The sequence below is a fragment of the Agelaius tricolor genome, unplaced genomic scaffold (assembly GCF_023055355.1).
Source record: "Agelaius tricolor isolate 1412-34295 unplaced genomic scaffold, bAgeTri1.0.p SCAF_21, whole genome shotgun sequence".
Classification (NCBI taxonomy): domain Eukaryota; kingdom Metazoa; phylum Chordata; class Aves; order Passeriformes; family Icteridae; genus Agelaius; species Agelaius tricolor.
Genome location: NW_027269281.1, coordinates 5,076,813 through 5,101,495, shown reverse-complemented (window position 1 = coordinate 5,101,495; position 24,683 = coordinate 5,076,813). Strand labels below are relative to the sequence as shown.

The 24,683-nt window shown below is 45.3% G+C and overlaps 2 long non-coding RNA genes across 2 annotated transcripts in view; both read left to right on the top strand.

The window, feature by feature from the left end:
• LOC139598928 (uncharacterized) overlaps nucleotides 1-24,683 on the top strand; it is a 567,429-nt gene that overhangs the window by 516,274 nt on the left and 26,472 nt on the right. The gene's annotated exons all lie outside the window — the stretch shown is intronic.
• Nucleotides 23,751-24,349, top strand: LOC139598982 (uncharacterized). Its single transcript, XR_011682112.1, has 2 exons — nucleotides 23,751-23,831; nucleotides 24,105-24,349. It is a non-coding gene; the product is annotated as an uncharacterized lncRNA (long non-coding RNA).

Here is a 24,683-nt window from a genome sequence, read left to right as displayed (position 1 = left end):
CATGTTGGATAAACACTCTCCAACCACATTTCAAAGCAGCAAAACACAGGAGAAGCAATCAGATAATTATAGTTTTAACTTTTCTCTGAGGCTTCTCAGCTTCCCAGGAGAAGAAATCCTGGCAAAGGGATTTTTCAGAAAATATGACAGTGACAGTGGTGCATCATCTTTCCAGAGTAATATTTTCAAGGGGTTTCATGCACTGTTGGTGCACTCCATAAATTTCTGCCACATGGGTCACTGACATAAGACATCATCTGGATCCATGGGGAGCTGTGCATTGTCCAAGTCAAAATAGATAATTTCTTCCATGGCAAATTCCCTCAGGTATTGAATACCTTTATTGCAGTCCATTTGCCTGAGTGACATGGAATATCATTTCTATAGGGATACCTTGCCCTCACACTTGATAAGAGTCACCTCCAGAGACTAAAGACTTGTGTCTTTTTTCCCATTGCTTTGTCAATGTCTGGTTCCTTAGGAAGTGATCCCAGCTGCTTGGCTTCCTTACCCTCTAATTTCACACTGTTGACCCTGTTGTCCCAGCACCAGAGCAGCCAGGCAGTAATATGCTGACATGGATGACGGCTGAAATCTTCTACTTCCTGCAGCTCACTCAGGGATAGGGATCGAGTGGTGGTTGTCTCTTCTGTATCCTCTTCCAGTTCCTGTGATGGCCGTGATGATGGCCCTGAAAATCACCCTTGTGATGGTTCTGCTTCATCATCCTCTTTGCTGTCCTCATCCTCCTTGACTGTCTTTGCTGAAGCTTTTTTACAGGGTGACTTTTGTGTACATTTCTTCTGCTTCTGTACAGGGGCAACTGACAACCAGCACATGTTGATTCGCAGTTTCAGTGGCTTCAGTGGCATGGGTATAGTGTGTTTGCATCAAAATATTTTAAGTAAATATGAATTAGATTGCACATGATGAATGCAATTGGTTGAGTTCAGGTTTGTGGTCATAAAAGTGCTAGTACTTCTTTCATTACATTTTCTCTCCCCTGTCAATTTGTGGCATGAGAGTGGCTTTGGTGAGTGTCTGGCATTCAGTCATGGTCAGCTTACCACAGGCATGGACTTGGACTATGATTCCCAGAATACCAGCAGTTCTGTCTGCTGAGCCCTACTCTGCTGCCTCTGCCAGGGCTTGGTGGTCAGACTCTGGGCCTCCCCAACCCAAATATCAAGGCAAAGGTTGAACTGTGGCCCTTGCAACTGGTATCTCTTGGTGCCGTAGTGGAACACATAGTGCTTGGATGGATGAAGTGGAGCACATGTCTTGATGGACAAGGTGGAGCACATGGTGCCCTGATGGACAAGATGGAGCAAATGCATTCTCCTTGTTCAGCTTAGTCACATCAGATGAGGTCCTGGAGGGCAGCATGACAGTGGAGGGTGCCTGCTCAAGTCTGGGGGTAGGATATGGTCTCTGTTTCATCATAAGTAGATAAGAGTGTTCTTCAGTAGGCAAATATCTGAGCACTTGACAGTGACATATTCCTCCTCATAACTGCCTTTTGAGGTAGGGAAGTGTGTCCCAACCTTGTGAGTGGGAAGCTGGGGCAAGAAAAGCCCAAGTGAAGTTACAGATTTTTTCTGACCATGTTTTCCTGGCAGAGAGCAGGATCATCAAGGACACCACAACAGAGGAAGGACTGGAGTTGGGCCACCACAGGTCCTTCTTTATCAATCCTACATTGGGATACACAAGACAGATGATGGACTTTGGACCTGGTTAGCATAAGATATTTGATAATCAGGATGCCTTGGCAAGAATAAACAGCTTTGAAGATTTCAAGATTAAATCAGACTGACTTACCAGAAAGGAAAATTACATCAAGACTTCTGCAAGCAAGAGATATTGTAAAATGAATAAGTTTGTTTATGTGATGACTAACCCAATCATTGTAGTAAAACATTACTACCCTTCCTAAAATAGTATATAAGCATAGGTAGTCCACATTAAATTTAGATTCTGACCATCTCTCAGTCTCCCTGTCTGTCTCATCATTGCTGATAATACTAACTCCACTTTATTGCTTTGAGTTCCACATTATATTCTTTACTAAAGAATAGCAAAAATAAAAAAGGTGAGTATATATTTTATTTGTAGCCCAGCTTAATGCCATGCTCACAAGCTAAACACTCCAGGAGTGAATTTCTAGACTACTGCCTGTTTATATTTGTCCCTAATTTATATATTTTTTTCTTTGTTCTTGTGTTTAAAATAATTTTGTGGGTTTCTACAAAGAATCTGTGAACTGTTTTGGAGAACTTACTTAATAGTGTGTGCCTTGGGCTTAGATAACATTTTCCAAACATCTCAGCAGAAAGATGAACTGGGGGGAAAAACCTGTTGTATGTCTTGAAAACCCTGCCTGAAATTTTGGCTAATATGAGGTAAACACTGATGGACCATGTGCTCATTGAAATGCTGTAAACATCATTTTCAAAGCAAACAAACAGCTCTTTGCTGAAAACAGAAGAGAGTGAAGACAAAATTTTCAGAGCAATGATAATTCTTTGAATTACTGTTCAGGTTTAAAGGACAGGTGTCTGGCAAGGAAGGCGGGAACCTCCCTTAGAATGGAAAATGTGACTCCCTTCCCTCTGAATTGTTATAACTTTGAAATTATGAGGCTTTCAGGCAAAGACATGGGAAAAGGAATAACAATTCTTTACTAGCCTGTATATATATGTATGTATAACAAGACAAGCAACAACAATGGCAGCAACAACAACAAACAAAAACAGAAACCTAATAACAGCCTTCTCTCAGCTGTCAAGCACTTTCCCCTTTGGTGTAGCTATGGTCACAGCCGGTAGGGGCATGGTTGGCTCCTGGCTGGGCAGGGCAGGTGCAATGGTTCCCCCAAGACTGCAGGGGGCACTCGGGTGCTAGCTCAGCCATCTCTCTGCATGTGGGTGATGCCTTAAGTTTTTAGCTTTTATATTTTTTAGATTCTGTACTGCATTAGTGTATAACTGAACTCTATATAGAAGGCTAGTTAGCTTTCTTCACATTTTGGTCAGACTAAACAAACCTTCTGGGCCTGGGAACCAAGGTCACACCATTTGCCTCAGACCCCAGAAAGTATAAACAAAAGTGAATCAGGGGGAGAAGCTGTCTTGGTTTGTAAAGACAGGTGTCTGCTAAAGAAGGCAGGAGTCTCCCTTGAAATGGAAAATGTAAACTCCCACTCTCTGAATTATTATAATCTTGAAATTAAGGGGCTCTCAGGCAAAGATATGGGGATAGGAATAACAGTTCTTTATTACTGAAACAATAAAAATAAAACAAAAATGCAGTAATACAAAACAACACCGACGGAGTCAGAATACAACCTGACACCCTGTTGGTCAGGGTGTTGGTAGCAGTCCCATTAAATGGTGGCTGCAGTCCTTCTGGAGTGACAGATGTGGTTCTGTTGAAGCAGTGATCCTGTAGAAGGGTGGAGTTTTCCTCTGAAGGTCTGGTGGTAGTGTAGATGGGCCTGGTCTTCCTCTGGGAATCCAGTGGAAAAGAAAGCTGCTTCTCTGGGAATCCAGTGGAAAAGGCTGACTGTGGTGTTCCAAATTTCAGATTATATCCAGGTAGGAATGCTTGGCTCCTCCCTCTGTGCAGAGCATCTCACAATGGGATGATGTAATTTTATCAGTCATGCAGTGAGACTCAATGGACCATTAACAGAAGATATCTCCCCAGAGGGAGGATTGTTTGTGGAAGACATAAAGAAAAACCGCCCCACCTGGTTTTAACAGGTGGCCCAATTAACAGAAGATAACTGCCCCACCTCTAACAGATGGCAATAGAATACACACCCCAGCCACATCTTGCATTTCCAACCCAAGACGTTATGCACCCCTTATTCTATTACCATCTGCATCATACCCAAAATCAATAAACTCAACAAAATGAAACCTTACACATGGTTCTCACTTAGGACCAGGTTTCCCTGTGGTACTCAACGGGCTTCACCATCTTTCTGCATTACCCACCAAGTGTAACCAGGTCCTTGAGCAAAAACAATCCCACTGATGGGTTTGTCTTTGCCTGAGGTGGGACTAATCCAAACAGTCTTTCCTAAAATACCTTTCATGTGTACCACAGGGATTTTATCTCCATCCACTGTGTGCAAGGGTTCAGACTCGGCAGGACCAGCTTGATTGATGGACCCTCGGGTGTTGACCATCCAGGTGGCTTTTGCTAAGTTCATTTCCCAATTTCTAAAAGTTCCCCACGAAGTGGCTTCAGGGTAGTCTTAAGCAGTCCGATGCACCATTCAACTTTCCTGGCAGCTGGTGCATGATAAGGGATATGATATATCCATTCAATATCATGTTCTCTCCATTTGCTCCATGTGGTGTTAGTGGTGTGGTGGGTAGAGGGAACCTTTCCTTTAAACATCCACCCCAGAACCAGTCGTCAGGGTGCCTGGAGGAGTTGTGCTTCCATGCCAATCACCTCCGAGGCAGCTTGAACTCCTTCATAGGCAGCCAAGATTTCCTTCTCTGTGGGAATGTAGTTGGCTTCTGATCCTCTGTAACTTCAGCTCCAAAATCCCAGTGGTCAGCCTCAAGTCTCCCCAGGCACCTTCTGCCAAAGGCTCCAGGACAAGCCATTGTTCCCGGCTGCAGAGTAGAGAACATTCTTTACCTCTGGTCTCATCCTGACTGGGCCAAGGGCTACCACATGAACAATCTCCTGCTTGATCTGGGCAAAGGCTTGTTGCTGTTCAGGGCCCCAGTGGAAATCGCTCTTCTTGTGGGTAACCAGGTAGAAAGGGCTCACAATCTGGCTGTACTCGGGAATGTGCATTCTCCAAAAACCTATGGCACTTAAGAAAGCCTGTGTTTCCTTCTTGCTGGTTGGTGGAGACATCGCAGCAATCTTGTTGATGACCTCAGTGGGAATCTGACGCCATCCATCTTGCCACTTTACTCCCAGGAACTGGATCTCTCAGACAGGTCCCTTGACTTTGCTCTTCTTGATGGCAAAGCTGGCTTCCCATAGAATCTGGATGATCCTCTCTCCTTTCTCAAATATTTCCATTGCCGTGTTCCTCCACACAATGATGTCATTGATATACTGCAGATGTTCTGGAGCTTCACCCTTTTCCAGTGCAGCCTGGATCAGTCCATGGCAGATGGTGAGACTGTGCTTCTACCCCTGGGGCAGTCGGTTCCAAGTGTATTGCATGCCCCTCCCAGTGAAAGCAAACTGAGGCCTGCATTCTGTTGCCAGAGGAATGGAGAAAAATGTGTTGGCAATGTCAATAGTGGCATACCACTTTGCTGCCTTGCACTCCAGCTCATACTGGAATTCCAGCATGTCCAGCACGGCAGTGCTCAGTGGCGGTCACTTCATTCAAGCCACAATAGCCCACAGTCAATCTCCATTCTTTGTCAGATTTGCGCACAGGCCAAATGGAGCTGTTAAAGAGTGAGTGGGCCTTACTGACCACCCCTTAGCTCTCCAGCTCACGGATCATTTTGTGGATGGGGATCATGATCCGATACTGCCAGTGCTGAACCTTTGATGTGGAAATTGGTACTCGTTGCTCTTCCACTCTCAGGAGTCCTACTGCAGATGGGTTTTCTGATAGTCCAGGCAAGGTGTTCAATTGCTTAATGTCCTCTGCCTCTGCAGCAGCTATTCCAAAAGTCCATCTGTGTCCCTTTGGGTCTTTGTAATAGCCATTCCAGAGGAAATCTATGCCTAGAATACACGGGGCCTCTGGGCCGGTCACAATAGGATGTTTCTGCCACTCCTTCCCAGTCAGGCTCACCTCAGCTTCCAACAGGGTCAATTGCTGCAATCCCCCTGTCACCCCAGCAATGGAAACAGGTTCCACCTGTTGTTATAGAGCACAACAGCACAAAGTACCACGACTCCATCAGAAGGGTGCAAGAGAGATTTATTACAGCAACATGTTGCTTTTATACTTTTTCAAGATATTTACACTCACTCAACATACACATTCACTGTCCATTGGTTATAAGAAAGAAACAAAGTTCTCAGTAGGTGATCAAGGAGCCACATCATTCTGTGAGCCAGCTAGAGTCCGTATCTTTTAACTTTCTCTCCTTCATCACGTCTCCATGGCAACAACCTTGGTGTCTTCCTCAGGAGAGATACGGGGCTTTCCTTATCATCAGGAAGCCTTTGCTGGCTCACAAGAACAGCACAGAATGTCCTTTCCTACAATTGCCCCTTTTTGTATTTGACCCACAAATACAACTGCTAAGGACTTCTGCAGGGCCCTTGCAAAAATCCAAGCAGACAGAGGATCTGTTCTTCATTCACTTACAGATAACCAACTTCTACCAACTCCGCAACACACACCCTCACAATCTTAACGTTCATATACAAACAAGGCACATAAAAACAGATCTTCAAATACCGTTACAGACCTCGCAATTTCTGGACGACACATTTGTAGCAGAATGACACCTTCACCTCTAATCAAATAACTTTCTCCCACACAGAATCAGAGACCAAGTCATCTGCCTAGTCACCACTTAGAACCAAGTAGCATCCACTTAACTTTACAACTGGTTGCTGCTATTATACTGGGCAACCAACCTAGTTGCTCAAAGTGTGGACTTCAGCTACTAATTCAATCCCTATGCAAAGGCAACACTGCTCTCTTAGGTACATCAAATTCCCCTATTTTGGGATCGTCGGTGCCCTGCAAAAGGAAATGGTACAAGACACATTTCTCAGTACTACCAACCTCTCTATAGGAGAATTCAAGGAAAAGAAGCAAAAGTAACATCCACTAACCTAAATTTTGGATTTTCAGCATAAGCCTATAACTCCCTTTACTCTGTCTCGAATTACCATCTTTTACCACACATTCTTTGAGGGTCCATGCTTCCATCCACCTAATAACCAACACAATTACCTACTCATTTTGCTCCCACTGTAGAACCACCCATCTTGTCCTTTCCTGTGTGCCCCAAATAAGGTTTAACACAACAGGCAGAGACCCAACAAGGGTCATTTTCTGTTAAAACACATGCATATCCTCTTCCCCATGTTACTAATTCCTCTGGGCCAGTCCACTTTCCCATGGTTAAATCTTTTACCCATACCTTAATACCTTTCTGAAAGTTTGGCTGTTTTGAATTCAAAGAAGAAAAATGATAGAATATAGGAGACACCTTTAAGTCAGGCAAAGGATGCAGAAAGTTTAACACATAAACGGCTTTGTCTAATTTCACTTGAGGCGACTCCCTCTGCATTCCCCCTTTTTGTTTTTGTACCTGGTGCTTCAACACACCATGAGCACGTTCAATAATTGCTTGGCCTGTCAAAGCATGAGGGCTACCAGTAGAATGACCAACACCACAGGCACGAAGAAACACCTGCAATTTCTTTGAAACATACGCCGGGCCATTATCCGTCTTTACATGTGATGGAACACCTAAGATGGAAAAGGCGTGGCAAAAATGATGAATAACATCCCGAGCTGTTTCACCTGCCAATGCTGAGGCAACCATGGCATGAGAAAAGGTGTCAATTGTAGCGTGAACATACTTTAGACAGCCAAATTCAGGCATTTTTGTAACATCTGTTTGCCATTCTTGCAAAGGCAGTAAGCCTCTAGGATTAGTACCGTAATATTGTGAAACATGAGACATATGACAATTAGGGCAAGAAGAAATAATTGACTTTGCTTCACTATGTGATAATTTAAATTGCTGCCATAGTGCCTGAGCACCCTGATGAAAAAATTGGTGAGATAGAACAGCTTTCTGTAACACATTAGGCACCGTTTTCACTGCTGAGGCAGCCACAAGGGAATCCACATTGGCATTACCTTCAACAAAGAATCCAGGTAGCGATGTATGGCTACCAATATGCATAATAAAATAAGAATGCTTTCGATTACAAATAACGGTCCACAATTTCAACAACATAACAAATAATGGTTACTCCTTTACATTATACAAAACAGCTTGATCCAACTGCTTCACTAAATTAGCAACATAAACAGAATCAGTAACTATATTTATGGAACTAGGAAATAAGGTAAAGGCCAAGAGTACGGCACAAAGTTCAATTAACTGAGGAGACCCTTGTTGAACCATTACTTCATATTCCCAGCGGTTATCTTCCAGGCTACAGCAGCTTTTCCAGTTCTTTCTGATCCATCTGTAAAAACTGTTGCACCTTCCACTGGCACAGAAGAGCAAAGTTGTTTCCCCTGAAAAGGAATCCTCTTAGTGAAATTCAAAATAGGATGAGAAGATAAATGATATGCTATTTGACCTGTAAAGGAAGATAAAGCAGATTGCAGCTCATGATTGTTTTGAAAACACCACTCAAAACACCATTGTTGTACCAGTATGACAATAGTTACAGGATCACGGCCCAAAATTTCATGGCAGCATCTGCGACCTTTGATAATGATGTCTGCAAAAAGCTCATACAGACCTGGAGCTGTTTTTTGGGATTGAAAGACAAAAATATCCACTCCAAAATATGCAATTTGTCTTCCCATTTATCATTCCATTAACACAACAATCCCCATGGTATTTCATCATCTTTCAAAATAAATAATTGCACACCAACAGAAACATCTATCCCGGTAACAAATTTGCATGTCAAGGCCAATTCAACTTCTTCTACAGCCTTTTATGCTGCAGCGGTCAAATGCCTCTCATTGGTAGAGGAAGTGATCCCTGACAGTAAGTCAAACAAAGGTTGCAGTTGATGATTAGTTATCCCCAAGTATGGCCTAAGCCAACCTATTGCACCAACCAATTTCTGTACGTCAGCAGCGGTTTTAATTTCAATGTCCAATTTTACAGGTTGAGGCACAATTGGTGTATTGGTGATTATCAACCCCAAATATTTTCAAGCCTTTGAACTTTCTCCGGGGCAATAACCAAACCAACTAGATTGTACACATCGGCCAGCAGTTTGAGGGCATTGGGTCTTCACATGCCCCGATTCTTCACAAGCAGAACATCTGTGTGAGGACTTCATGACTGTTGCCAAAGCAGCCATTTTATGCTCAACCGAACCAACCTTTGAGCAAGCAACTACAAGATCAGACAGCGAGGGATCTCCTGGTAAAGAATCAATAATTCTCCTGCAATCGTCATTCGCGTTTTCTCGTGCTAGCTGTCTGCATAAAATTTGCCTCAACTTATCATCTTCTACTTGCTTCTCAGGGGCTGCAGCAACCCTCTCCACAAACTGCAGAAAAGGTTCCTTCACCCCTTGCTGGATGGTAATATACCTTGGTTTAGGAGCTGCCACCTCCCTTGTTTAAAGTAAGGTGCACATACCCAGCTGCTGGGCCTGTGCAAGAACCAGGGGGTCCCATCTTGCCTGGAAATCCGGGTTAGAGAACGGTCCATTGCCCAGCAAGGCATCAACTCCCACAGCGTGACTTGGATTGTGCTGAGGTAACTGCATATTGTCCAATGCTACTCTTTCAACCATTTGTTTCCATGTAGCTTGAAACACACCATACTGCACTGGCTGAAACAGAATTGTAGCAAGGTGAACACTATCATAAGGTGCAAGTACATCAGCATTTAGAACATGAATCACTTGCATCACCTGAGAAGAGTTAACACCACACTGGTCTACTTTTGACTGAAGGTCCTGTACAACCCTCCATGCAAAAACCTTGCTATCTTGTTGTCCTGAATTAGGAGCAGCTTTGTAAACAGGAAAAGCCACAGGCCCACCAGAAGAAGCAGCAGCAGCCATCTCCATCCTTTTAGGTGGACCTATTTTCTCTAACAAATTCCAATCTCCCACTTCAGCTGCTTTCATTCTTACATGCTCCCAAAATTGCAAAGGGTGTCGAGGAGTCACAGCCACCTGGCAGAGAGGCAGAGTCCAAGAAACAGCAGGCCTGGATCTGCTACGAGGTCTAACAGAAACACATTCCTGCATCTTTTTTGGTGTACTTATAACCAGCAGTTCATAATCAGAACTATCAGTAGACAAAGAAGGACACAATGATAAAGATTGCATTTGTTCAACCAGTTCAGGAGGGAGGGGGGGGGGCAGACAGGCTCAACGGGAGGTGGAGTGAAGGCAGACGACTCGAAGGAGAGGAGGGCAGAGGAGGGGTGGATGGCTCAAGGGAAAGTGTGTGTGGGGGGGAGCTGCTGCGAACCACGGGAGGATGGGGGAGGAGCAGCCGACTGAGGGGAGGGGAAGGGGGGAGCAAACGGCCCAGGGAGAGACAGAAGGGCCAATGACCCAGCCTGTCTGTTTTTCACTTTGCTTCTTCTGTAACTTCATTTTTGCTAATTGCTGTGCAGGCGTGAGATACTTTGGTTTAGTACTCAGTTCAACTAACTGCTGAGCAGGCAAAGTATACACAGGTTTAACATAGTCTTTTGGAGATAAATACTGAGAAACAGTCTTAGCCTGCCGTTTGATTCTCACGATAGCAAACCCTGGGGGAACCTCCACAGCAGCTGCAGCAGCCTCCTCAGGGGGAGATTCATTGACAGGCTCAGCCTCATCTTCCTCCTGTTTCTCTACTTCATTTTCTTGCTCTAATTCCCGCTCCTCCAATTCCTCCCCTCTATCTTGTTCTGCTTTCCATTCCTTCAACGCCTCATACAACAGTCTCCAGGTAGTAGCCAAATCGACAACCGTCTTATCCCCCTTAGATATCACTTCCCATAGTCTCTTCCCAACCTTTTTCCATGCCCGGACACTGAAGGCAGTATCGACATCAGCTTCAAAGTCCTGTGATTTACATCATATCAGTAAGCTACGAAGACCATAATCAGAAGTTTGAACATCTTTTCTTTTCAGTAAAGTTTTCCACATGGACAAAACAGCCTTTTCCTCATTTGATAAATTATTTCCCATTATTTTTCCCAATCGCTCACCTTGAATCAGACGTCTGAATTAGGTCCGGACCTCCGCAGCGTCCTTGCTGCCTTCACTCATTTTTAGGGTACCCTTCAACTTTTTTCTCTCTTTTTCTCATTTTTCCCCCCCTTTTTTTACCGTCTACTTGCAATCACGGCAGACGGCCACCAGATGTCGGTATAGAGCACAACAGCACAAAGTACCACGACTCCATCAGAAGGGTGCAAGAGAGATTTATTACAGCAACATGTTGCTTTTATACTTTTTCAAGATATTTACACTCACTCAACATACACATTCACTGTCCATTGGTTATAAGAAAGAAACAAAGTTCTCAGTAGGTGATCAAGGAGCCACGTCATTCTGTGAGCCAGCTAGAGTCTGCATCTTTTTCTCTCCTTCATCACGTCTCTGTGGCAACAACCTTGGTGTCTTCCTCAGGAGAGATACGGGGCTTTCCTTATCATCAGGAAGCCTTTGCTGGCTCACAAGAACAGCACAGAATGTCCTTTCTACATCTGCCCCCACATGTCCCAATGGCATTAGGGTACACTGTGCACCAGTATCAAGTAATGCTTCATATTTTTGTGGGTCTAAAGTGCCAGGCCATCAGATCCACACTGTCCAAAGGACCCGGTTTTCCCGTGCTCCTTCCTGGCTAGAGGCAGGGTCCCTCTAGCTCTGGTTAATATTTCTTTCCTGGGCATACATACTAGAGGTACCTTCAAGGGTGTCTGACAGATCATACCCGGTAGCTTGGTCATGGGAGGCGAGGCTGAGGCTACCTTCACTTTAGTAGAACTCCCTCTATCAGTGTTTCCCTCCTTGAGTTGATGCACCCATGCTGCCAGGACAAAAGTGGGTTTCCCATCCCACCTTCCCATGTCTTCCTCATGGTTTCGCAGGAAGAACCACAGGTCAGCTTGTCAGGTGTACCCTCTCTCTAGCTGGGGGACGTTGGGCTCTGACTTTGGGGCCTGTGACTTGCACTGGTGCCATATGGGAACTGTTCCTCCTCACCTCCTCCTTCATCTCCCTCATCTCCTCTTGGAGGCTCTTAATTACAGCAGAGACATGAGCCTGCATTGGGCCACTGATCATACTCTTGTAATTTCTAAGCTTGTTGGCAACAGAACCCACTGTCTCTTGGTTGGTATCGGCATTAATTGTTGCAATGAAGGTGGTGTATTGAGATGACCCTAGATTTTCCAGACTCCACACCATTTGCCCTGTGCACCTGACCTTGTTGGGGTCATTATCATGCTATCCATCCCTCCCAAAGAGTACCTCCAATACCGCCACTTCTCTCAGCTGTTGGATCCCTTCCTCAAGGGTCTTTCAGCACATTCTATGATGGTGCTCCTGCATTCTCTCTCTGTGGACAAACCTATCTCTGACACTCATTAAAAGCCTCTCCCAGAGGGAAAGTGACCCCGGTTCCTTTACGAATACCTAATTCACACCTGAGTCCTGGGTCAAAGGTGCCAAATTCCTTGCCTCACCAGCATCCAGTTGCACGCCTGTACCCATAAGGTCCCAGACCCGAAGTAACCAGGTTGTATAAGCCTCACATCCCTGTCGTACAATGTCTTTGTGCAGATTACGGAGACTTTCTTATGTCAGGGACTCAGCAATAATCGCAACCTCTGGCTCCCCTGCAGGTTGTGGGGGCCCTCCTTTCTTATCCTTATCTGGGTGTTCCAATTTCATCTTAGACTTCCTCGTTTCCACAGGGGTGACTGCTGGTGGCTGTGACTGCCCTTGCGGTTCAGCTGGAACCTGGACGGCTGTAACATTTGTGGGTTCCACTGCTGCTCCATTAGGCTCTCCCTCTTTGAGGCAGGGGAAGGGTTTCTCACCAACTGGGGAAATGTACTCCTTCAGCATCTGGCCCATCTCACGTATCTCCTTCACCAGAACTCCCACCTAATCTGGGTGGTTCATTTCTGAGGTAGGCTGTGGGGCAGGGTCAGACAGTGGGGCAGCATCCCAAGTCTCTGGGGCAGTGTCAAGCTCTGTGGCAGCCTCCCTAGTTTCTGGGGCCATGTCAGGTTCTAGGGCAGCATCCCTATTCTCTGGGGTAGATATCAGGCTGGTTATCCAAGTCAATCTTCCCTTATCTCTGAATGCTAAATAGGATAGGCATATCAGCAACACCAGCCACTGTATGATATCATTAACATTTAGAGAAGAGTTGAACCCTTCAAAAACTGGTGGGTCTGAAGGGTTGGGAGAAAATTTCCCCCGGTGTCATTTCCTCACAGTAAGTACCATTATTAAAGTAACCCCAAAAACATACAGTTAGTGTATGATGCTCTGAATCCATGTGCCCGCCTTCCAGAGGAAGTTAAAAATCCATTAATTCCTCACCTTATTGACCCATAGTTATAGTAATTGCACGGCAACCCGAACATCTGGGAATGATTGGCATCTGACTCCAAGGCTTCGGAATGCTGAACACTGCTTTATTAAAACTATACTATATTACATTACAACTCTATTAAAGAGAGCTACTATCCTATACTATATCATACTTACTTCTAACTACTAAAGAATACTAAAGAAAACTCGTGACTCTCTGCCCAAGAGTCAGGACACAGCTTTTTGCAATTGGCCAAGGAAACAAAACAATCCTCAGCAGAATCCAATTACCAAAGTTCTTCAGGTAAATAATCTTCCAACACATTCCACATGTGCAAAACAACAGGAACAGCAAATGAGATAAGAATTGTTTTTTCTCTTCTGAGGTTCCTCGCTGCGATTCCCAGGAAATATCCTTGGGAAATTGTGCCTTGCTTTTCTCTGTGAAGAGAAATGCAGCCACACATAGTGCCAACTGAATAACAGTCACAGTTGCCTTGGTCATAGGGCCCATATTTAGATAAGGAGCTGCAAATGGGAAAAATATAGCCACAACCATGTGCCAACTGAACCAGGGTAGGCCAGACCACGTGGTGCTGCCAAACAAGGCTTTTATATTCAGCTCACAAAAATTAGGTTACCCAGTAACTGTTATTCTTTTTTCACCTGTTCCTCTCAATGCCCTCAGGCCCCACATTGGGCACCAAGATCTGTCCTGGTTTAAAGGACAGGTGTCTGCCAAGGAAGGTGGGAACCTCCCTTGGAATAGAAAATTTGACCCCCTTCCCTCTGAATTATTATAACTTAGAAATTACAGGGCTTTCAGGCAAAGATATAGGAAAAGGAATAACAGCTCTTTACATGTATATATATATGTATATATATATATATGTATAACAAGACAAACAAACAACAGCAGCAACACAATTGGCTCTTTTTTCCCTAGCTACTTTCCAGTTGTTGGGGAGCTGGTAAAAAAATAGGCATTTATTTGTAAAGGAAAGGAAACATGAAAAAATAAGAGTGGAAAAGAGACATAAGGTTGAGAATTTGAACTGTGATTTCAACTAAAGGATGTGACTTTGAACCATGTTTAGTTATGCTGAGAAAATTTTATATGGGCAGCTTTAATCACTCCACTTTTCCAAAGTTTGCCTTTCCCTAATGAGTTTCAGATACTAAGGAAGCCAGTTTTCCCGAGTTTTCTCCTTTTTCTCAGTGTTTAATGCATGCACTCATCTTGTTCATCCCAAGCTGATGAGATGGAAGTGGCTCTATGTGAAAAACACATTCACTCTCCTGTGAAAATTTAAAAAGTTTTAATAAAGGACAATAGGAGACAAAAGACAGTAAAGTAAAGATTATGGCTGGGTATGTCTTGGCACTCAGCCAAGAGCACATCTTCCCCTTTGGGGATATCCCTTAAATATCTTTTCCATTACATCAGCCCATTGCATATTCATAGACCGTTATGCATATCCTATTTTTTCCATAAACTAGTTCACATATTCCAGGAACTATTTTACATGGCCCCTCCTTGGGTCTGCTTTTTTAGAGCATGCGTGTTTCTTGGCTGTGGTTTTGGCTCCTTCTCTTTATCACTTCCAGTCTGGGCCTTGGTCCATACTTTCTTCAGATGGCAAATGCTGATAGTTGGCATATCAATAGCAGGGTCCTCATTACATATTCACTGGATGTTATCCCAACTAAACAGACAGTTCACTTATAACTATATCAGCTACCACTACTACGATGTCTAAGTTTTTGTTAATAGCAGAAATAAAAGCAAAGTTATTTTAACATTATACATATAGCATTCATCTTAATATTTGCAAAAAGCCAACAATATAATATACATTTATGACATGTAGCTTCAAGTGTTGCCACCACTTGTAATTTTATCAGCTACCTCATGGTACAGTGTTTTTCATAACTCTCCCTCTCACTTTGTTGGCTGATTAAGAATCTCAGTATGTGGAAGAGCAGCAGACAGCTATAGAAGCTGAGCTGGGTAGTTCCACCGACCTTTTGGCCCTGATACAGTGGAAGCTGTGGTAAAAATAAACTCAAGGCAAGAACAGAAGTGAAGACATCATGTCTGGTCACTCTGACCGCTCTGACAAGGGAAGATGCAACAAGGACATTGCTGGTGAAAGAATGAAAGAAGGAGCGGCTAGGATCTCAGCAGCCAGCATGCTGGGGCTTATGGCTTCTTCTTCCCCCTGCCCAATGGTTGCAGGAGAATCGCAACAGTGGTAGAATCTTGGCTGAGCCGGCCATGGCCAAGGACTGCTCCTGGGGCCCAGCAGACCCAGCTCGGCCCCGTCCTGGTGGCTGGGGAAGGGTTTAGTAGCAGCAAGGTGTTAGCAATTGCAGCCACAGCCCTGCCTGGCCTCAGTCCTGCCTGGCCTTGGCCCTGTGGCCTCCCTTCCCCCCCTGCCTGGCACCTGATGGGGAGGGGCCCGGCTGGTGCCCCATGGCAGGGGCTGCCTGGCCCAGCCTGTTACCTCTTTGCTGACCGGAAAAGGAAGTGAAATTTCATGGGATTTTTCATTTTTTTACATGGGTATTTACAGAGGTGTATCAGCTTCCTCTTTGCACCACTTCTGTGAGTGCCTCCCATGCAAAACCACCACACACAGTTACTGATGATGTAGTCTCATAATGTGAATTCACTGACTTTTTATAACAAGCATTATCCATAAGATATTATTGAAAGTTACACATATGCATTACTTTAGTTATTCGCATTTTGTTCATGGTACTGTTTGTGGATGTGACAGCCTGGTCAGAGAGCGAGAAAACTAGATAAGTTTTCCCAAAATTAGCCTGAGAGACTTTAGGGAGTTGAAGATAAACCATGATAGCTTATTACCATAAACAACCTGCAGGTGCTGTTTTTTCCTACTCTGTTTTCTTGTTTTTCTCAAAGATTGTTTATAAAAAGGGTGTCTTGTTAATTATCCAATCAGGGGAAATGTATTAACTAAATGACCAATCAAGTGCACCTGGATCAGAACAGTGTATAAAAAGGAAGCAGACCAAATTAAATGGCTTGTTATGCCAATCAACCTTCTGGTGAATGTGTGTCATTTCTTACTCAACAGTGACAACCACTGACTATTTAGCTAAGGATAGATAACAAAGCTGGCTGCTTTACAAACTTTAATATATCTTTGTGTAGCTATCTGCAAGACATGTTGTGGTATTCACATTCTCTGAACAGAGAGAGACATCATTCTCTCTCCCAGGATTTTTCCTGGGGAAGGCAGTGAAAAGCTCACAGAAGAGAAAACAACTCTTATCTCTTTGGCACATGTGGAATGTGTTATGGAGATTGTTTACTGAAAGTGATTTGTTAATTGGATTCTGGTGATGGTTGTTTGGATTGATTGGCCAATTGGATCAAAGCTGCGTCATGACTGTCTGGAGACAGTCACGGGTTTTTCTTTAGTATCTCTTTAGTATAGTATCTTTTTAATATAGTATTAGTGTAATATAACCTAGCTTATTAAAGCAATTGCTCAGCCTTCTGAATCATGGAGTGTCCCAGTCTCTCTGCAAGCCTCTCAGTGTCCCTGGGCCTTACCCGGGTCGGCAGAGAGTGGGGGGGGTGACCCCACCACGGCCGACTGCGGGGAGACACTCTCTGTGCCCCGAGGGTGCTGAGGGCACTCAGGCTGGTTGCCTTCGTTGCAGCAGAGACGACCGAGACGTCGGTGGAAGAGGAAAGGGGCCGACTCCCAGCAGGGGGTATTCCAAGGTTTTATTAAGGAGTCCCGAGGGAGCTCCTATACCTCAGGGGGTTCCTGCCGAGAGCACTAGGGGATGTTCGGAGCTTACATTTAAAGGGGGGAGGAAACTAACATAGATAAAATCCTACTGACCAATAGGTATCTCTGGGGGATGGGTGCTGGGGGGATAGACATACAAAACAGCGTATGGGGCAGGACTTGGGGGGTTGACCCTTGGCCCCTGGCTAATCACTCGACAACTTGGACCGAAACTTCTAGGTAGGGGGCTGGGATGTCGAGGTGACTGGCAGAGAGCCAGGGTGGGGGTTTTGGAGATCTTATCCCGGGAAAGGGATAACACAAGTAGAGGGAAAAGGAGGGGGGGGGGTACAGTCTGGGATAAACCATTTGTGAAAAACATGGGGATACAAAACCAACTACTTCAAAGTATTACAAAATATAAGAACGCACTACAACATCTCCCTCTTTTCGTTTAAATAAAAAAAGGAAGAGGCACCTAAACATTAAATTTCAGCTCGGAGTGATATCAAGCATCAGCAAACCAAGGCTGTTTTGTAAATTCTGCAGAGGTGTCTGTCTCTTCCTCAGAAGAGGTGGGAACAGTCACCTGATTGACCTCTAAAGGGGAAATGGCTTTCGAGATCAGTTTGGTCACAATGCTCTTGATGATCCCAAAACTGATCAAAATAACAAGAAGAACAAGCAAAACTAAAAATACAGATTTCAAAATGGATTTGACCCAGCCCGAGAGTCCCCATCCCTGAAAGAGTCCATCCATCCAGTCCGCTGTTTCTTGCTTGATGTCTTGGACCATTTGTTGCATCTTTCCGATGATTTTGTGGACATTTTCAGCTTTGGATGACAGATTCAGGCAACAGAGACCTTCAAACTCCTCACAACGATGATTATGTAGCAGGAGGAGAAAATCAATTGCAGCCCGATTTTGTAGGGTGGCTTGCCTTGTTGTTTCATCGTCTGCCAGGAGGTCTGAAAGTGCAGCTGATGTAATATTGGCCTGTTTAGCAACCCAACACTCTAGATGTGATAATTCGCCTAGAGCTTTGGCTGCAGACACCCATGGCAAAAACACGGTGATCGCAACTCCTTTTGGTTTGGACCAATGTACAATTTCAGAATCGCAATTTGGGTCCAGATTCCTTAAATCTCTCTTTTTGCGGGCCGAATTGCGGGTGTTGGTTTTGGTTTGCCAATCCATAATTTGGGTTTTGTTGGGTGTAAACAGGCTCAGCTTTCCAATGGTGCATGGACCTCCGATTAGACGAGAGGGGATGCCTGCCCATGCCCTGTCCCCGCAAATGAGGAAAAACCCCTTAGGAAGGGCACGGGGCTTATTATCAGGGGTAGAAGGTATTCCTACTTGGGAAATTTTCTTACACCAAATTTTTGCTGTGTAATTCACTTTAAACTGTTTGACTTCATGGTACAAATCTACTTGATCTTTTGGTGTAAACGTAAACTGAACACAATAGAATGCCTTGGCAGAACCAAGGAGTTCAAATTCTTGGGGTTCTTTTTCTGCTACTGCTTGTCTATCAATTAATTTTGACCAAGGGGATAACGGATTATATACTGGGGGAAGGGGAGCAGCTAATGTTGGCGGAAATTCATCATATTTGGATGGGATCCCCACAAGGCAAGTGGACATCGGGTCAGACACAGAAGAGGCTGACAGGCAAATGTGGTCTTGGTTGAGGACTCTGGCGAGGGTGGTCCACACATTTGCTTGGGGTTGTGGAACGATCCACATCTGACCTGGATGGACGGCTGTCAATAGAAGCAACGGAAGGATGGGGCTCATTCTGATGACACCAGGGCTGAGTTCAGATCAAAGGAAAACACTAAAACTGAAAATAAAAAGTGTTAGGGATGAGGTCCAGGTAACAACAATCTAACTTTAAAGAGTCTGACGGCGCTTCCTCCTCCAGCAGGCACTGGCTACCTGTGTTGCAGCTTTGTCCTTTGACACCTTAGGAATGTACGGTCTCACCCACCTGGAGGGGATCCATCTCAAGCCTGAGGGAGTGGATACGCATGCATATCCCCTACCCCAGACTACGAGCTCATGGGGCCCCTCTATCTTCCAAGTTTCAGGGTCCTTTATGAGGACTGGCGGACGGACTTTTAATTTGTGCTGACTGTTCTCGTTAAAATGTCTTACAATAGATGGGTTAAGGTTTTCAAAGGTACAGTTCAAAAAGTTCAGTGTGAACAGCGCTTTGGACAGCTGGATTTGAGGGGTCTCTGTTTTCATCACTTCACGTTGTCGGTGAAGAACCTTTTTTAGGTTCTGATGGGCTCTCTCCACCACAGCTTGACCTGTCGGGGAATAGGGGATGCCTGTTTTGTGTTCTATTCCCCATTGCTGCAGGAAGCTCTGAAGGTCTTTGGACTTGTACGCTGGGCCATTGTCTGTTTTGATGACCTTAGGGATTCCTAATGTGGAAAAGGCTTGCATGAAATGCTTCTTTACCTCACTGGCTTTCTCCCCTGTGTGGGCAGAAGCATAGATGGCACCAGAAAAGGTATCCACGGAGACGTGGACATATTTAAATCTGCCAAATGATGGGATGTGGGTTACATCTGTCTGCCACACTTCGCAGCTCTGCAGGCCCCTAGGGTTTGCACCTGCACTTAAGGTAGGTAGTGACTGATTTTGACAAGAAGGGCACGTGGCTACGATGGCCTGGGCTTGTTTGTGCTTCAGATGGAATTGTCAAACCAAGGCAGGTGCATTCTGATGAAAAAATTGATGACTGATCTTTGCTTGTTGGAATACCTCTGGGAGCGGGGCCATCTTGGCTGTAGCCGCAAGGGCATCAGCTTTCCGGTTACCTTCTGCAATGAACCCCGGCAGGTCTGTGGGTGACCTAACATGCATCACATAAAATGGGTGTTCTCGGCCAGAAATAATTCTTACTAACTTAGAAAGTAATTCATATAAAGGAATGTTGGAAACTTCTTGCAACACAGCATTCTCTGCCCTAGACACTACACCTGCAACATAAGCTGAATCAGTAACTACATTCAAAGGCTCAGGAAACTTCTCAAAAGCTCTGACTACAGCGGCCAACTCAGCAATTTGGGGTGATCCTTCCACCTTGGCAATATCTGCTTCCCACTGTTGAGTTTGGGGATCTTTCCAAGTTACCACTGACTTGTGAGATGCACCAGACGCATCAGTAAAAACTGTCAGTGCTTTTAGAGGTGTTCTGCTCTGAATACTTGTCAGTGATAATGAAAACTGAACATCTGAGTTGAAAATTTTGTGGGCCGGTCTGTGAATTGAAATTTGGCCTGTGTAGCTATCTAGGGCTAATTGCAAGGCTTCATTCTCTTGATAAAATTGCTCTAGCATTGCTTGAGACAAATGGCCTGATTTCAGGTTTAAGGAAATGTAAATGCAGTCAAAGTCACACCCTGCCAATTCTCTGATCCGTATCCTTGCTTTCCGGATCAATTCTGCCATCAGCTCTTGTGGCATCGTCATCCTTTTTGACCTGTTGTGACTGAGAAAGACCCACTCTATAATTAAGAGGGGATCTTTCTTGACCTGGTCCTTTTTCTTTGCCTGGACAGTTTCCCACTGAAAAATCATACCATGGAGATGTGGCAATTTGCCTAAGATGATAAATTTGAAGGGGAGACCCTGCTGGCACCTGTGGGCCTGCCTAGTAGACATGATTTCCTGAACTTTCTCCAGTGCGGTTTTCGCTTCCTGGGTGAGGGTCCTAGGAGCACTAAGGTCATCTCCCCCTTTTAACAAATTGAAAAGGGGGGCTAGGTCTTCGGTGGAAATGCCTAGCCAAGGTCTCACCCAATTTAAGGATCCACAAAGTTGATGGAGATCCGCTAAGGTTTTGATATCATGTTTGATAGTCAATTTTTGCGGCACAATGGTCCGCTTTCCAATCTCAAGGCCCAGGTACTTCCAAGGTGGCATCTTTTGAATCTTTTCTTCTTGGAGCTCGAACCCTGCAGCAACCAATGCATTGATTGTCAGGTCAAGTGTGTGAGTAAGCATGTCATCACTTGGGGCACACACCAGGATGTCATCCATGTAGTGCAGGATGATGGAATCTCCTGCAGCTTCACGGACTGGAGACAACAGGGAAGAAACATACCTCTGGCAAATCACAGGACTGACTTTTAGTCCCTGAGGGAGGACCGTCCAATGGTATCTCTTCATTGGGGCCTCCAGGTTAATGGTGGGAACCGAAAAGGCAAAACGCGGAGCATCGTCAGGATGTAGGGGAATGTGAAAAAAACAATCTTTGATGTCAATTACAGCTAAAGACCAATTTTGTGGAAGCATGCTTGGTGAGGGCATTCCTGGTTGTAGGGAGCCCATGTCCTCAATAACGTTGTTGATTTGACGGAGGTCATGGAGTAGTCTCCACTTGTCTTTGTTTGGTTTTTTAATGACAAAGACAGGCGAATTCCACGGCGACGTGGTCTCCACAATGTGACCTTTTTCTAACTGCTCTTGTACAAGTTCTTCAAGCGCCTTTAATTTGGTTTTATTGAGCGGCCACTGAACTACCCTTATTGGAGTATCAGTTTTCCAAATCAATTTTTGGGCATGGCGCACCTCAGCGACCGCTCCCCGAAAAACCTGCGGGTTTTCTGGGATGTCAATTGTGGTTCCCCATTGAACCATTAAATCTCTGCCCCAGAGGGGCTCTGTGTAATCTAAAACAAACGGGCGAATGGAAGCTATTTTGCCATTGGGTCCCTCAATTTGAACAACGTTTTTTGACTGTCTTGCCAATTGAATTCCCCCTACACCTTGCACGTGTCCTGCTACGTTTTGCAATTCCCAGTGTGATGGCCACTCTTTAGATGGGATAATCGTGACATCTGCTCCAGTATCTAAAAGTCCTTGTATGGACTTGTACTCGCCACCACGGTGTAAGCCACATGATAGCTTGGGTTTTTCTTTTCCCAATACCTGAGTCCAGCAGACATTGGGATGGAGTTTACCTCTGAGGGTGTCTGCTTGCTCCTGGTCCCATGGAGGCTCAGGTACTGGGATTACTTGGGCTATGATTTGGCCTTTGGGCAAGTACACGGGTGGATGAGTACAGTGAAGCCATATGACAAATTGTTTCGGGTCTGATGATATGAGACCCGGAGGAATAATAATTTCTTGGGGTGTGTGTTTTGTGTCCCCAAGGACGACATACTTACTGTGACGTTTCTGGCAAAGCTGTGTCCAAGTACCTGGTTGTTCAGGGTTAACAGATATGAAATGCCAGTTAGTGTCTCTGAGATGGAGAGGTTCTGTCAACGCCAGCCTGTAAGGATTATGGGAAGAGTCAGTGGTTAAGATTGGTCTGGGATTATTCCAATGAAATGAATGTTCTGTTTTGTTCAAAGCCAGTGCCTCGCTTGGCACCGATACATCTTTTACACTAGATTTCTTTTCCCTCCCCCGTACTTGAATTGAGCCCACCCTATTTTTGTCATAGCGCTGGGGAAAGGAGCGCTCTTTACTCAGTTTTTTGAGAGGTGGTCCTTTGGGGAATTCTGGTTTTTAAGCATATTGTATTTAAAATCTAAAAACTGCTTTTTCAGAGGGCAGTCAGGCATCCAATGCCCTAACTTCCCACAAAGATGGCAAGGTCTATTAGAGCTGGAGATTCTCTCTTGTGGCATTGTGACATGCTGGAGCTGGCTGGTAAATGGTGGCTCAGGGGTTTCCACTGCAGCAATCCTTCTCTGTGGTTTTGGTCTCTCATCGTGGTCAGCCAGGGTGATGGTAACTTTCTTCTCACACACTTCAAGCATGGCCTGCAGCGTAGGCGTTGGGTCAAGAGGCAGGCTGAGGATAGCAGCTTTGCACTTCTCATTGGCATTTTCTTTAGCAATCTCGGTGAGGATTTCCATCCTGGCTCCTTCATTCTGAACTTGCAATTCAACAGCTTTTCTCAACCTTTCCACAAAACTCAAAAAGGACTCAAATGGAGATTGTGTTATTTTCAAATAATTCTCAATTGGAATACTAGGACGGAGCCCAAAGAAAGCTTTCTCAGCTGCTCTAGCACCTTCTCTGAAAGCCCTTTTGGGAATGCTTTCTGCCTGGGTCAAGGCGTCTTCCCAACCCCCCTGTCCACAGAGATGGTCAAGGGATAACATGTTACCATAAACATCACGAGCAGTAGCTTCATCAGCCCACAGAGCTGGTAAAATTGCTCTCAATCCTTTTTGCCATGCAACATCCCACAAGAGATATTCAGAAGAGGATAACAGGCAGGAAAAAAGGTGTTTTATATCAGCAGGGGTTAGAATGTGAGCGAATAATGTAGCTTTAAGGAGCCCTCTAAAATATTCACTTGATCTCCCAAAATCTTTTTGGGCTTTGGCTAGTTCTTTAACAGAATCAACAGAAAGGGGGCTATAATTTGGCTGGAATGCCCCGGTGACATCTGGAATATATGACACGGGGGCAGCAGAAAGGACCTGTGCTGTTTCCGGGTTCTGTCTGCCGGCGACAGCGTCTCTTGTTACACTGCTCTGGGCGCCGGAGGGCGGGCCGTGGGGGGGGCGGAGGGAGCCCGCGGCGGGCGGGCAGAGCTCTGAGGGGGCGGGGGCGGCCAGGGCCAGAGCAGGAGGGGCGGCCGGGGGAAGGGCGGGAGGAGCCGGAGGAGGGGCCGGGGGAAGGGCGCAGGGAGGGCGGGTTTCGGGGGCGGGGTGCTCCGAGCAGAATGGGTTGTTGGGAGAGCGAAAGGGATTCTGGGAAGGAGAGGAAACCACCATTGCCACGTGGTGTCCGCCATTATGGTCCGGGGAAATTACCGGGCGCGTCTCAGGGGTACCAAGGCGGGCACTAAGGTTGTGAGACACGGTATTATAACTTGGGGAAGCAGGGGGGAGGGCAAGATCTCGGGAATTCAGGGCAGAAGTGTCCGGGTTGGAGACAGGAAGCCTCTGGGGGGGAGCAGGGATTTGTACCGGGGCTGGGGGTGGGGGGAGGTGAGTGGGGGAGGGAGAACCGAACTTGGAGGGGGGTAGATCGGGTTTTTGGGAAACAGAGATATTGAAACTGTTGCCGGATGGCTGTTCTTGCATCTTTAAATTAAATTTTACAACATTTCTTATCTGCAGGGCTAAAAAAGCGAATTTTGACGGAGATATGTCTCCTGCTTTCCCTGCCTTCAATAATTCACTACCAATTTTGTCCCAAAAAGCCAAATCACTGAGATTTTCAGTGGACACGTCGGGGAAGTGAAGGAAAAGCCATCTGACGAACTGTTTAACATCTGTTTTTGAAAATCGGATTTTTTCACTCTTAAGAATGTTTAAGAGATGATAATAGACACCCTTCTGAGATACAGAAAGCCTAGCACCCATTTTGGCTCTGATTTTAAATTTGTATCTCAAATTTCAGCAACCCAGGTGGGGGGGGGGAGGAGAAAAAAGCCTGCGGCTGGCAGCCTGCCCACAATAGAGAGAAAAAAAAACTTCAGCCCTCCGCGGCGGGCCTGAGAACAAAGGGCAGGGAAACACCCCCTCCCAAAGAGGGGAGAAACAAGAGAAGGGTAAAACTTACCAATCCAGCTGCAGGAGAGGGGAACGAAAAAGCCTGGGATGTTGATTTCCACCTGAAACTGACTTCTTAGGGTACTTCGAAGTTCCCAGTTTCGTCCACAGGAGAGCAACTCACTAAAACGGAGTTTTTTCTTT